This window comes from Excalfactoria chinensis, chromosome 3 (genome assembly GCF_039878825.1).
Source record: "Excalfactoria chinensis isolate bCotChi1 chromosome 3, bCotChi1.hap2, whole genome shotgun sequence".
In the NCBI taxonomy this organism is placed as follows: domain Eukaryota; kingdom Metazoa; phylum Chordata; class Aves; order Galliformes; family Phasianidae; genus Excalfactoria; species Excalfactoria chinensis.
Genome location: NC_092827.1, coordinates 56,461,476 through 56,477,230, shown reverse-complemented (window position 1 = coordinate 56,477,230; position 15,755 = coordinate 56,461,476).

Genomic DNA, 15,755 nt, shown 5'->3' with positions numbered 1-15,755 from the left:
GGGCCTGATTGCAGGGGACTGGGTTGCTAGGCAAGAATTCGGTATTTTGGGAAACTTCCTGATCGTGGTACTTCTGCAAACCAATCCGAAGCCATTTCCTCCCAGTGCATGTGCTGTGCCAGTGGAACAGTGCTTCACACAGCAAAGCAGCAGTTGTCACGGAAGAGAAATGCGCTGCCATACAGCTGACTCATCAGCCCCAGCTCCATTTTTCTGTCTTGAGAGCACCTCACTGTCTTCCTCCACTGGGAGAAAGCACCCCAGGATCCCATATTTGAAAGGGACCTTGGTGTACTGATGGACAGTCGGATGAGTATAAGCCAGCAGTGTGCCCAGGTGGCCAAGAAGGCCAATGGCATCCTGGCTTGTATCAGGAATGGTGTGGTGAGCAGGACTAGGGAAGGAATCCTGCCCCTGTACAAGGCATTGGCGAGGCCTCACCTCGAGTACTGTGTTCAGTTTTGGGCACCTCAGTACAGAAAGGACACTGAGGTACTGGAGCGTGTCCAAAGAAGGGCAACAAGGCTTGTGAAGGGCTTGGAGAATGTGCCCTATGAGGAGAGACTGAAGGAACTGGGGCTGTTTAGTCTGGGCAAGGCGAGACTGAGGGGAGACCTTATTTCTCTCTTCCAATATCTGAAAGGTGCTTACAGTGAGAGTGGGGTTGGTCTCTTCTCACTGGTGACAGGACAATGGGAAATGGCCTAAAGTTGTGCCAGAGTAAGTTTAGGTTGGATGTTAGGAAAAACTACTTAAGTATTTAAGCACTGGAATAGGCTCCTCAGGGAGGTGGCTGAGTCACCATCCCTGGATGTGTTTAAAAACCGTTTGGATGTGGTGCTTAGGGACACGATTTAGCAGTGGTTTGTTAGGGTAGTATGGTTAGGTTGTGGTTGGATTCTATGTTATTTAAGGTCTTTTCCAATCTGAGCAATTCTATGAACCTATGATTCTGTGTGTTTTGGAGTAGCATCAGCACTGTAGTTCTTTCTGATTTCAGCACAAATAATAAAACCTCTTGGAAAAGTTTGTCTAGGAATTTCAAACAGGAGGGTGACAGCATTAAGGGAGGATATACCACTTTTTGTTTTATCCAAAGGCTGCAGCAAATAGGATATAAATATGGGGCCCTGTGCAGCCTAACCTAGTGGGTGGCAATACTGCCGGCAGCAGGAACGTTGGAACTCAGTGGTCTTTAAGGTCACTTCCAGCCTATGAATCTATGCTATCATTCTAAATGCTACACATTAATATTTAGATGTTATTAGTATGCATAAAGCTAAAACAACAGCATGCATACGTTTTGATTGTAAATTCTGCCAAGACCACCAGTGTATCTGCAAGAGGAATCATTGAGCTGTGAGAGATGATAACTTGTTTTTTGTCTTTGATGATAAAATCCAAGATTTTCTTCTCAGGATAGTTTTTTGAGTTCACATCAATCAAGAAGCCACCACTTTCTTTCAAATCTCCAGGACTAGAAAGAAAGAGATGAGAAAAAAGAATAGTAATGTTATTTAATCTTGATTTGAACAGTGCCAAGAATCTACATTTAAGAGAGTCAGATAAGATCTGTCTCTATTAATCATTCACAAAGACTTAAAGTAGGGCATAAAACCTATGAAATCCACTCTGTCTTTCTGAGGAACTTAAAATTCTCAGTGTTATAAAACAAATTGTCTTGCTTTAAAAGAGAGAGAGAGAGATGTTCAGCAAAATTGCGTCCATTAAGATTGTTATATAACTTAATATAATGTAATTCTTTCAAGTACAATTTACACAAGAGCTTTGCATTTTCTCCCTTCTCTGTCACTGTTACAGTATGCAAGCAGAGTGATCTACATATAGCTACACAGAAACAACCAGCTATCTTCTTTAAAATTCAGTTATTTCTTCCAAAAAGTAGACATTTTTGTTCGAAACACCAATTTTAATGATCAAATATTCAAAGCTTCTTAAAATGAGGCCATGAAAATGTGTGTGCAAGTAAGTAGGTTATGTAGGTGACAGTACCGTTGAAATGTTCATTACTCGTACTAGTTTAATTTGACTACAGATAGGAATTTGGACAGTATTATTAAACTGTGAGTGCTGAGTTTAGGCAATGTGTGCATGCTTTATGTTGAGGTTTGCAGTGGCCAGGATGTGGAATTTCATGGCAAAGCAGTTGTGGTTGGTAGAGTGCCCTTCAGTGGGCCTCTTTTATTGTTAAAAAGAAAGAAAAAAATTTAAGAAAAATAGAAAAGAAACAGGTTTCCACAAACACATTCCCTAAGCTTGTTTGTTTGTTTGTTTTAATAATCGTCATGAATATGTGGTATTCCTTCCCATAAGCAGCTCAAGAAATATAATCACAGTGTGCAGACTTCTTAACATAATGCTGACCTGTGTTTTTCCTGCTCCACGTCTTCTTACAAGCAGACAGCTAACTGCAGGACTGCAGAGAATGCTGGCAATCCACACTGAAGTTGCACTTAAGGACCAAGGTTGAAATCAGATCTTTAGAGGAGAAAGGGCTAGTTTCTAAGTGCACTGGGGTGTAATAAATATGTTTACTGAGTTATCCAGGTGTCTGATAGCATGTATCCGGAGTAGTATTCAGTGCCACTGTAGAGATGGTTGGCAGATGAAGTGCAGCATCAGTTTAGGAGATAGAAAATCCAATTCAAAAGCAGGAGGTTGATTTGAATACTTGTTAAAATGACATGTTCAGTTAACAGAATTTGATTATGTAAAAGAATTTGGGAGAGCCAAATGCTGTTTTTGGAAGCAGAGAAAATAAAGCATTTGAGCTGTACTTCAGCTCTTGGGAGAGCTGGGTTTTACTCTTTCATTGAGTTGGATCACTTCCTGTATTTCTGAAGGCTTTGATATTTGAAAGTACAGGGTAACCATAGCTCTGCATACATACAGAGACATGAGGAAGCTGCTTAAGTATTTCAGAACAAATTTCTGGCCTGTTGGACAAGAAAAAGAAGCATTCTAAAGCCATGATTTTGTTTCTAGCAGTACTGTCTGACTTTATGATAGTAAACTGCTTACTGTTGTGCCTCTTAAGAATCTGCTGTATGAAATTCCCACACTGGGAGTCAATTCTCAGATCTTTTCTAGAAAAGTTACACGAGTAATGATTTATAGCATTTGGCCACAGAAATACTGACAAGATCAGTGATCATCTGTCAGACACAAGAACAATTATAGTAAGAGCTTTGCATCTGAAAAACAGAAGACATTTTAAAACTATCGATTGAGGTAGCTTCAAAGATTTATGTGAGAGGTATTTTTCCATTTAGAGAAGAGGAAGTGAAGAAATCAATCAGTTTGCACAGTTTTCTTTAAGGTTTTTTTTGTGTAAGCACAGGCTTGGATGATGGATCTCTGGATGCCCAGTCATCTCTTCCAGCACAGGTCCACCTTTCTATTTTAACATTTACTGCAGCAGAAGATAAAATTATTCTCTCTCTCTTTTTTTTTTTTCTTTCTTTCCACTTTTCCGTTTGTTTATTCAGTAGGTGATGCTTGACATGGGACAAGAATAGGTGTGTCTGAATGTTACACTGATACCACAGCTTCGTAAGGTCAGAGCATGGCCACAGTTCAGAAGATAGCCAAAGTTCCATTGGCAGTGTGGCCAGAGTTCCAGTTGTAAATCCCAAATGAGCACTCATACATGAAGACATTAGGGCTAGACAGAGGTGAGTTTCAGAGATGTTATCATGCATCGAGGCTGTCGGGTGCTGTGGACTGTGTTCATGTGGCTCTGCAGAGACTGGAGCTCCTGAGGAGCACTGACTGACATTTGTGGGGCAGCTGCAGGAGATAGCATGTTTCTGTGGGTTGCTTCTGAGGACATTGGAGGAGTTTCCTGCACATAAATGTATCTACTTATTTTATAATCTTAGCTCTTACTAGAGTTCATGTTTGATTACCTTCTCAAGGGTTAAAGTATTCTCTCTGTGTAAGTAAAATATATTTGCATCTCTTTGGCTGTGCCCACATTCCTTCCTTAACTAGAGAGGCAGATGCTAGATCTCTTCCCAACGCCTGTGATATTACCATTGCTCTAGAGACTTAGTAAATTTGTTTATGTGATTATTCTGTTTGGTTTTTTTTACTAGATATTCTGTCCTTAAGGATTTCAGTCAGTATTTCATTGTAGAATAGTACTCCGTCACCTTTTAGTAGTAATTTTTTCTGTACTAGAAAAACCTATAACATGATCCAGAGAAAATGTATTTCTGGCAAAGTTTAAAAAAAACAGCAAGGTAAAAAACAGTGATACTACGGTGCCCTTAAATTATGGCCTGGGACTTCAGAGTGAGCCAGTCTGCCTGGATGTCTGACCTGAGACTGTAGAGGTGGTCTTGAACTACCAGTTAGATTATGATGTTGACAACTGGTAATAGCCTGCCTGTAAGCAGGATTTTCTACAGAGAAAATCTGTTCATGTCTCAGATAGGCAGAATTGGAAACTTCCAAATTCATAGTTGGCAGAACAGAGGCCAGTGACAGGTGACAGTTTTGGTGACAGTACATAGAGTTGTCTACCTCATGTGTCTCCTGCTGTTGGCTTCATGAGATAACTCAGTCCATAGCTCAAACAGGTCCCCAAGGCTGTCCTCCCTGAGCACAGCTGGGCTCAGATCAGGTTGCACGCAGAGGCTGTGCTTTCTCATTTCTTCATTTTGCAGAGCTGTCTGTTTAAAGCCAGACCTGGGCTGAACTCATGGCTGACTCTGTTTTGAAGAGGAGGTTGGACTGAGGACCTCCTGAACTTTTCCCCAGCCTGAGTGATTTGGTACAGGTGGGAAGATTCCCCCAGTAATCCAGTGTGAATTAGTCAAAGAGTTTGGGTAAGCGTGATGTCAAACATGGTTCGTTTTTGACTGACTCAGGTTGAACTCACCAAGTTATGATGGCTCCTGGCAGCGGAGAGAATTATTACTAGCATGGGCCAGCACACGGCTGTAGGAGCATCTTCAGCATCATTTTTAGAAGCTGCGCTGTTGGAAGCCCAATTGGGCCAGGAGGTGAGCTGCGGTGCCCAGCCCTTTCCACTGGGTGTCCTCATGAGGCCAACTACACTGGTCTGGGGAGCTTCAGCGATGGCATGCATTGCAAAACACTGGCGAAAGAAATGGCACTAGTATTTTATTTATCGTTGGGAGTTGGCCAGTATAAAATCGACTCAGATATAGTACGTCACCTACTTGAGAAATCCAGCCACTAAATTAATTAGCATGAATACGAAATATATACTTCTCTTAATCAGCTCCCGAGATGATTGTATCCAAAGGCCCTTCTTGCGGTCATTCACAGAGCTTAATTGCTATAGTTAATATTACAATTAAAAAAGACCTGGAAGGACAGCTGAATATTATTATCGTGATGAATGATAATTATCACTTTGTGCAGATGGATGATAAACATTTCTAATTAAATTACTCTTGTAGCATAAATGAATTGTATGATCTGGATAAAGCACTTCTGATTTAACATTTAGGATATTTCTAAGGGCATCAAGCTTGTGCCAGAATTCCAGTCTGCTGGTCAGTCTGTCATTTAAAAATACCCAGTTGTTCAATGAACATAGCTGCATACTGCAGTTTTCTGCAGTGAAGAAGTTCTGCAAGAAAAGAATAAAATAAACTGTGCACCTGACATAATATCTTAGTTCTTTTTGCTGGGTAATTCATCATGTAACTGTTGTGTTTTATTCCTATATTATTTTCTTCTCTGAGGATTTTTGCAAGACACAAACCATTAAGCTAATACTCTACAAATGGGAAAGCTCATTAAGAGCTCTAGGTAAGGGGGTGAGATGGGTGAGGAAGGTGCCAGTCATTAAGGTTTGAGAGAGAAGGAACTGTGAAATTTGTTGGGAATAATTACTCCACATGCAGTCTGTCTGTGCTCTGTAAAGACCCAGTTGATTTTGTATACCTCACATTCCTTTCTCATCAGTAAGAGCTGCAGTGAGTAATACAAACTGCACTTCATGTGGTGGATTATAGTCAATGACTCTCAGATGACCAGTAGCTTCATGGCTTAGTATATACAGCTTATTTGTTAGGTGTTGACAGCAGCAGTCCTTTGTACCAGGCCCTGTTAGACGTTCACTTAGAGTTTCTAAAGCAACGGCTCTTGACTGCAACAGGCAATTTTTGAAGGCTGTAAGTGGGAGACAGATGGCCACTTTCTGTCAAAAGATAATGGGAATTTTGTGCCAAAACCCTCTCTGTGCCTATGGAAGGCTATCCCTGAGATTTTCTGCATGTATGCCTGCTTGTGTAGGCAGTACATTAACACGTACTGTATATATCAAAATTTGGCACTGCCATATCTCTCTAAACATCACATTAATCTATCTGTCTGTCACCATGGTAACAAGGCTCCCTATTGATGACCAAAGAACCATTATGCCTAAATGTGCATGGTTAAAAAAAAAACAAGAGAGAGAGTAAACTCACTGTGTGTGAGCTACAGAGACACCACGGGCAACGGATGGTAGAAAATGGGCCATGTACTGTTTCCTATGAAGTATTTTTATTGGTGCATGAACATCTGAAATAAAGCCTACTGCAAAAACAATCCTCAAATCTGATCTTTGCTTGCCCGCATCTTTTTATTACTTTTTTTCTTTTTCTTTTTTTTTTTTTTTTAAGAACTCAAGTTTAAAAATGTGTGTTTTATTTAGGAGAAGTTAAATGTTCTGTGGTACATATTTGTCCCCAAGGGTGGAAAGATGAAATGAATAACTTAAAGATTCAAAGTACAAAGCATACCAGAGATGTTTCTCAATATTTCGCTGCACATATTCTCTTCCTCTCTCACTTCCACACTTGCAACATTGCCAAAGTGGAATGCACGTATTCATTAAAGGATTGATGTCTAACTGAGCACTCTTAGTTGGACCTGGGATTTTTTGAGAACCATAATGCCGTGGAAACTCTGACATGAATTACTGAACTTCATAAATCACCCTTAGACAATGAATTTCCATTTTTTATTACAGTGGCGCCATGCATGCTATTAATGGTAGACTTGAGTCTATAATTCTATTAGACTATAAAGAGGTCTTTGGTTTTAGACTAGAAATAAAGCTTAAAACTAACCACTGGCTTCTCTTCTCTTTCTGTGTTCATTGGGCAGTGCTTTTTGTTCTCTGGAATATATTTTTGTGGATTTTCTTTCCTAAGCTCCTCTGCTTTGGTCACAAAGTTAACACTAATAAAAGCTACAAAGTAGATAAAACGAGGGACTGGAGGAAGAAACAGGAATATTTAATTTTAGAAGTGCTTTGCTGCGTTCACAGAGCTGAAAGTATGATTAATTTTTTTACAGCTCTTTCCTATCTGGTTTAAGCTATGGCCCTGATCTTACAACAGGCTGCTAATATGTGGTATGTGAAGATGTGCCACGTGCACATGCACACATGCTGGATTTATGCATATCAGGCAGATTTTATGACATCTGGTGTCATACTGGGCAGGCAGGGGTATTTTGCTCTGCTAGAGGGTATCTGAACCCCTGGAAGGTCAGCTGGACCTATTTGGCAAAACAAGAGACACAGATGTTACCAACCTGCCACGGGTTTGTGATTCACAGCTGACATTTAAAATGCTTTCAGCTGAGTAAAAAGGAGGAAACAAATATATAAATCTCTTCAGGTGAAGAAAGGTGACTCCTTGAACTGACAGAAAGGAATACAGCAAAAACAGAAGATTCATTTTGGAGTTTATAACATCAGGGCTGTGACATTCATTACTCTAAGTGACAGAGATGTGACAAAATGATCTGGTCTCAGATGCCTTAAATGGGGAAGGGGGGGGGGATGCATTTTATATATAACAGAAATTGGAGGGCATAGAAGCAGCACCTGGCCATACAGATGATGGCCACCTGTGATGCACACTACAACCTCATTTACCTTTGTTCCAGGTGGTGCTCCACCTCCATCACCGAGTACAGCAGGCTTTCCAAAGCAGCAAAGAGCTGCAGCCACAAAAAAGGATTTCTTGGAGCTCCTGTAGTTAGCTTTGCTTTCTAAAATGTTAAGAAGTTTGTTATCAGTACATTGCATTCTGTTTTCCCATGTGGTAAAACAGCAATGTAATTCATTCCTCTCACAAAATGAATTCAACTTTAGTATACAAAGAATTTTACAGTGCAATTGAATGTAGTTCCTAAGGATGGGAAGAGCTTTGATTTTTAATTACAAAATTATGTATTTTAGTAACCTTTTAATTAAAGCATAGAAGTCAAAACATAAAAGCTTACCCTGTTAAAAAATATATCATTCTCTCTCTAACATAGTATTGAAAACAGCATTAAAAAACATTAAGTACTTTTAATGATTTGTAGAAATTAAAAATTCTCTCTTTTTTTTTTCTCTCTCTAAATTAAATTCTGCATGATCTGCATTTTCTCTCCGATTAATTCCTTTCTCTCTTGAAAGCTCTTGAAATCTAAAAACTTGCTTTTAGGAAAAAAAAAAGAAGTGTCACTGCAATAAAAACTTGGTTCAAATCTGGACTTAGCACAAGAAGGTTATGTCCTTGCCAGCTGTATTTCTGTCTTCAAGCTGTGCAGTAACTGCCCTCTCAGTAGATATGGGAGAAATCTCAATGTCTATAGAGGACGTGCTTCTACACTGCCTGTACATCTGGCTACTATTCATATAAGATGGAGCACATTCAACCCCATTTCACTTCTCAGCCACTCAGCAGAAACAAAGCATTTCGTGATCAAAGATTCCAAAGACACAGTGCCGTTCTTTTTATAGTTGGTTTTTGGCCAGCTGGCACTCTTGCTACAGCATTCCTATGTTTTCAGCTGACACATGTTGATGCCCTTCCCAAAAATTTAATTTCATCCACATGCTGAGTGAATTGTACTCCAAAAACACATGGAAGCTCATTTCAGGTAAATGTTCAGCCTGAGAACTCGTGATGTCTTCTAGGCATGTGTTGGATTTCAGGACCCATGCCACCTTTTCCCACCTGGAAGAGAAGCCTCTGCTTTAACAGCATCTACCAGAGCTGCAAGCAACGTGTTCTAGGTAGGTACCAGATGAGGGCTTGGAGTGCTCTCTGTGTTTCTTTTCCTGATCTCAGCTGGTGTCCTTGAGCAGGATGGTGATGGGCTGCCTCTGCCTGGATGGGATATGGACCAAGCAGTGAGATATAATCCACCTGCTTGAGTGAGTGTGGGTTTTGTTTGTGTATGTGTCTTTGGTGCTGCCCTGTGCAAAGAGCACTCCTGAACTAGCCATCTGCTCAGACAGAGGAGCAGAGTTCGGTTCTGAGGATTAAGGAGATGGAGGGTTGTACAATTGCAGTAGATTGGTAAAAAGGAGCAATAACAGTGCTTTTCTTGACTTCAGAAGGAGGTGGGAAAAAGAAGTGGGAGGGCTGGGGATGGAGGTGGTCCTTTTGTGTAAAGAGGAACAGAGAAGTCTTGCTTTTGTCTTCCAAGGAGATGCAAAGGAAGGAAATTAGTGCTTTTTTTGGATATGCATAGAGAAAAAATCTGCTCTCTGAGTACTGGTGTGAATGGACATTAATTAAAGCAGTGTCTTTCTGGCCCTACAAACCCAAGCGCTGCCTGTGAGGCTGTGCCCTTGCTGACACCCACTTGCCTGCTGTCCCAGTGCTCTGGATTGCTTGAAGACAGCAGCAGTGCTGAGATGGATGCAGAGATAATGAAAACTGTAATCTTATAGGAATAATCCACACTAAAGGGCTCATCACCTCCTTAATACAGAGAGAGGTGTATCAGGTCGTAGGATTTTTGCAGAGGGTAGGCATTAGCATCCTCTGTATCTTAGCAGGCTACATGGGCAGCAAGCTGAGGGCATGGTCCCTTGCTTGGCTGGGCAGGGGCACTTCGTTTGAGATTAAAAACTTCAGTGTCTGAAATAAATATAGGCTCCCTGGCCTTGCTTCTGCAAGGTTCTGCAAGGGGGGAGAGTGTGCAAGCTACCCACTTTGGATGAATGAAGAGCTGAAAATTACAATGATAGCTTTTTTCTAAGTATAATTATAAGAACCATACAGAGACAGCCTGTGGGAATGTAAATCTCATCTTTTGCTCCCCACACTGGGGAAATCCAAACAGGAAAAAGAACTGACAGTATTTTCAGTGTTGCTAGAGAAGATTATAGAGGTATACAGGCTTTGGAGAATGGCTTTGAAGATCTTGACTTGCAAACAGCCCCACCTCAGATTTGTCAAAGCTGAACTGTACCAGCTGCCTCCTGAATATGCATGGAGGCCCAGATTGCCAGTGCTGAACGGCAGGTGCTAACTCATACAGGCAGGCATCTCACTTATGGTTTCCTGTAGCCAAGAATTCCTGATTATCTGCTGCTCATCTCAGATACAGAGCAGAGCGTGGTGCCACATGGAAGGTTAGTCTCCAAGATGCAAAACCTCTGAAGTCATAAAGTATTCGCTGTTGTCTTAGTAAAAATAGTAAAATAAAATATACAGATAAATTCATGCAAATCTAGACGTTTCAGCAATGTGTTGAGGGGTGACATCTAGAAATGGCTTACCTGGCCCTGGCAGGCTGGAAAAGGCCTGACTTGCTCTTACAATTTCCTGAGCAGTTGCACGAGCAGCAGATACAGTCGCTCTTACAGCAAGCAATATAACAGCAGGTAGGAACTGTTCACAGTGTAAGCTGTGCAGAGGTTACCAGTGTGCGTTAGTCTTCTATCAAACCCGAGTTTAAATTTTTCCCCCAAGCTCTTTTTTTCTTTTTTCCTGAAGCTAAGATGTATATATTTTCCTGCTCTATTCCTGTTAGAATTCTATACCTACTGTTCTTTTAAGCAAATAAAACATACCGATTTATAAAGCTCCAATGACTAATCTTTGCATATTATTTATGGCATGAATAATTTCCTGCAGAACTCTGAATGAATTTCTTGGATTTTCTGGTTACAGTTTTATTGGTTTAATATGTGATTATGCTACAGGCTGCGATTTGCTCATCAGAAGTCATTTAAATGAATGTTATTAGATTACAGGAAGCTAATTCTACAACAATTCAGATTTATGATCTCATTCTTCTATTTTGGTGTTGAAAGCATATGTTCTAAAGACTTTGCAAGTCACTCTCAGAATCTTGGCCAAAATCTTGTCTTAACCATGCACATAATTACAAAAATTTGCCATTCCTTTTTTTTTTTTTTTTTCTTTTTTCTTTTTTTTTTTCCCCTTTTCTTTCCTTCCCTGTAAAAACAATTAATGGATAATATTCTTACAGGAAAAAATAGAAATATGTCTTATGAAGCCCACTTGGGTGAATGCAAACTTCTGAGAACACTTATAAGTGAGCCACCACATTAATTGTGGTATGAAACAAACTTTATGAGTTTAAAAGCACGGTTTCCCTATGATGACGTTGCACTCACTGCCAGTATAAGTAATTGCTTGTACTCTGATGCCATAAATGTACACATAGCCGAGCTTTTGAGAAGAGCAAAGCTCATCCATGCAAAAGTATTCACAGAAATATGGGTACGATCACTACAGTAAATAATTGAACATAGAAGAAAAATGTCTGCTGTATGTGTCTGACCCCACTTGTATATCATTGGTGACACATTTCTGTTGTCAGTCTTCTTTTCTCTCCTGCAGTGTTGTCAGCCATATGATTCGTGAGTCATAGCTAGTCCTTTGTTTACAGGACTCATTGAATATTCAGATTCTAGAGTATACATTGCCAAGTAAATGAAATAAGTTTCTTATCTTCTTTGCAGACAGGAGGGAAGGAACCTAGGCTTTCTAAATAGGACATTAATTCTGTCCTTGATGTGCTGTACCCCTGAGTCTGTCATAGCTTATTGTCCTGAAAACAATAGCTCTCAGAGGTGCAAAATGACCTGCTCTTCCTTACTGGTTTTGCTCATTGTTTTATGGCCCGAAAAGGACTGAGTATGAAAACCGAGAATTTACTATTTTCTAGAGGAAATTATATGCAGCAGGAGAGGGAGGATGTGGAAGAGACACAAAAACAAGCTGAAGGCAGGAAAAGGAGTATGGGAAACAAAAGAAGAGAGCAAGAGAGAAGCAATGATATAATGTTAAATCTTCCCAGTTAATGATGTTGAATTGTGACAATGCAGCATTAAAGAGATTTTCAAAAGCGGTTAGCTCTGTTTTCAGACGGCCTAGTTAAGTGTGCAATGATGCAGATAGCCTCCCACTGGGATTTTCAGAAGTCTCTAATGGCCTAATTCCTACAGGAAAACTATTATGTACTTCATGTTACTCCACATAAACACATCATGGATGTGTTCCTCTGACAGCAATGGCTGCTTGAAGTATGTAGTCCAAAACAGTGTAACAGCCCACGACTGTAATTACATATAAGTCTTCTCACAAAACGAGCGTGATGCTCCTCCGTGAGCTGGGTGACAGCCTTTTCTTGTGCTCTACTGCAGAAAATGAGCTCCTGCTTTTCCACAGTGCTGCAAGAGGCTGTTTGCTGTGACAGCAGAGAAGAGAAAGGAATCCATGTACAGAGGTGGTGGGTGGCATATGAGATAAACTCGAGCATATTTTAGGCTAAAGGAGCTGGGCTTGTTCGGAAAAAGAGGAGGCTCCAGGGAGACCTCATTGAGGCCTGACAATATTTAAAATGAGCTTGCAATCAGAAAGGAGACAAAATTTGCACGTGTTTGATAGTGATAGGACAAGGAGAGGTGATTTTAAGCTGAAAAAGGGGAGATTTAGATTAGATTTTAGGGGGAAATTGACAGAAGACTTGGAAGGTGATGATCTTTAAGGCCTCTTCCGACCCATGCCATTCTATGATTCAATGTTTGCAGTTATTCTTTCATCTACTAAGAGTCCGGTCCCTTCTATAGCCCACAGTAAGAGAGAAAAAAAAAATTAAAAAGAATCTATGAAAGCCATATTGTTTTGAGCGGGAGATATTATTGAAAGAACTCTAACTCAAAGCATTTTTACTATTTTAATAAGTTCATTAAAATAATTGCCATTGACAGCATCCTTCTAATTACACGAGCATTTGTAGGGTTGTAATACATTGCTGGGGTTTCTTTTGCTTGTTTTGTTTCCTATGAAAATGGACTTGCACAACGATTTAAAGTGTCAGTGAGACTTCCCTACTATTTCTAAAGGAAGACTTTGGAAATTGCCTGGCTAAATAGGAAAGATGGTAGCAGTTTCAAGCAGAATTAAATTCTTAAAAGTTTCCCGAAAATCAATGAAAGAGGGGAAAACAAAACAAAAGCTTATTGCCAACACTGTGGGAAGAACTCGGTCACTATATATTGCTCTCCCCAGGAAGTCTTAATAAGAAAGCTTGAGCTTATTTAACAGTTCATCACTATCCATCGGGAGAAGGTTCTGCTCCCAGTTCCTTTTCTGCCTTCAAGCTATTTGTTTGTCTCTTCTCACTTTCTGCCAGCTCTTGCATTTAGCTGATGCCTCTGTGAGCAGATCTGGTTGAGCCTGAAGTTCAGTGGCAGCCTAGCCAAATCTAACTAACTGCTGGCTGCAGACATGCAGCCTGCCCCTTAGTTTTCCTCTTTCACTTTCCTTTTGCTGGCCAACGTGTTCCTCCTGGCCCTCCCTTGTGATGCTTTGTCATGTCCTTTGCTGAATTGTTCTAGCGTGTTAACACTGCAGAAAATGAACTGGTGTGCACTGAATACTAAAATGGGAGGAGCTGTTGACTTCTTTAAGGATGAAAGTCCTTACAGAGAGATGCTGATAAACTAGATGACTGGGCAATCACCAACCAGATGAAGTTTAAGCGGAGCAAGTGCTGGATTCTGCTTCTGGAATGGAGCCTGGAGATATATATACTGACTGGAGGACGAGAGCCTGGAGCAGCCCCATGGAAAGGGATATGGGGTTTGTGGCTGACAGCAAGTTGAATATGTAGTCAGAGCAGTGCCTGGGCAGCCAAAAGAAAGCAGATGGGTATGACCTGTGATCATCTGCTTATTGCTCTGAAACACTAAGCTCATTTCCTGTATGTATTGTAGGGGGAAACAAAGATAAAAGAAAAAAAAAAAAAAAAGTGGCTTTAAAGAGGGAGTTCACTGTATGAAAAGGAATGGTTTGGTGAACTGGGATTAGGACAAAGCTGTACGAACCACTCTTTAACTAAGAATCAGGAATACAGCCATATTACAGACCTTTGCTGTATAGAAATTTCTGTACGGTACCAGACAATAATGTGGTGCTGCTCTGCATCAAGTCATGAAGAATGCAAAGCTCCTCACATGCAAGCAAAATAACAAACAAACTGTAATTCGCTGCACTGTTCAGATAGTGTACCATACTATGGCAGGATTTAAGACTGAGGAAAGTTGTTTCTTGGCTTCCACAAGGGAATGTTTTACATGCTCCAAGACTGACAACACTGGAAATATTTTTTTCCTCAATTAACTCTACTTTTTTTTGGCACTTTTCTTTGGTTTGCTCGTGATCTGTAAGAACTTTCCAGAATCAATAATTTTTCATTCTTTCCTTTGCCCAAGTTAGAGCAAGCAGGAGTGTTAAGTAGGTGAAAATACCACAGTGATGATCTCACACAATACTTGTGCATGGTGTTTTTTTCTTTTCCATTTTCTTTTTAATTGAAATTGTAAGATTTTGTGGCCATATCTCCTTAACTTTGCAAGTAGTGACTGAAGAGGGAAACAAACCCAATTCTGAAAACTTCTGAATTTCAGCTGCATCTTTAAGTAGAGTCTTAGTCTCACTTCTACCCAAAGCAGTGAAGCCATATGTTAAGAAGCCAAATTTGCGTTTAGAAAGTGATTCTTATATACACCTACTTTTTCTTTTTTTCCCCTTTTTTCTGCAGTTCATATGGATATTATCTAGTCTCTTAGGACTTACTGCAGTGACGATTTAAAAGTGAACAGTCCTGAGCTGGACAATTTTCTCTGAGGACACGGCCATCTGAACAACCAATCTGTCATTTCAAAGGAGGTCATTGATGCTAGTGCTTAAGTAATAAGTAATTTCATTTTTGGTTCTCTTTTGTGCAAAACCCACAAAAACAAAACATATTTTGCAAAACATTTACAGTTTTAGAGACATGTAATGATTTGAACAACACTATGCAAAACTAAGCCATTTAGAATAAATGAAATGACATTAAAATTAGAAAACTGAAATGTTTAACTTCTTGTAGGAGTAATGAGCAATGGCTTATCCTTCAAAGCTATTTGACAACTTTTGTGAAATGTAGCAATGTTTTCAGTTCTATCCAAAGCCCTTTTTTTAAGGAAATGAAGCACTTGGTACTAGTAAGACTGTTAAAGAATGGCTCATTGGCCAAGCAATGGTAGAAGAGAGATTACTTTTGAAAAGCACCGAAGTAGGAAAGTTTGAATAGGAAAAATGTTATACTGTAGAAAATTCTTAGTATTATGTGAATGCTACTGACATTCAGCTGCCGTGTATGGTGTACTTCTGTACTCCTGGACCTGCAAGGCTTCCATTAGTGTCTCACAAGACGAAGGTAATATCACTGCTTTTCTTCATTATTATATTTTTCCAAAATAACTTGTGAAAGATTTGGAAAATGTTCCTGGAAAACATGACTGTGGCACTCCCTTTTATTCCACCTCTGAGTGGAAAGATGGATTTCTTTCCGCCTCTGGGAATATTAGATCTTTCGGTTCAATACCCATTACTTCCTCCTCCTTTTTCTTTTTTCATTAGAAGAAATTGATTTGGCAAAGTAGGATGCATGCA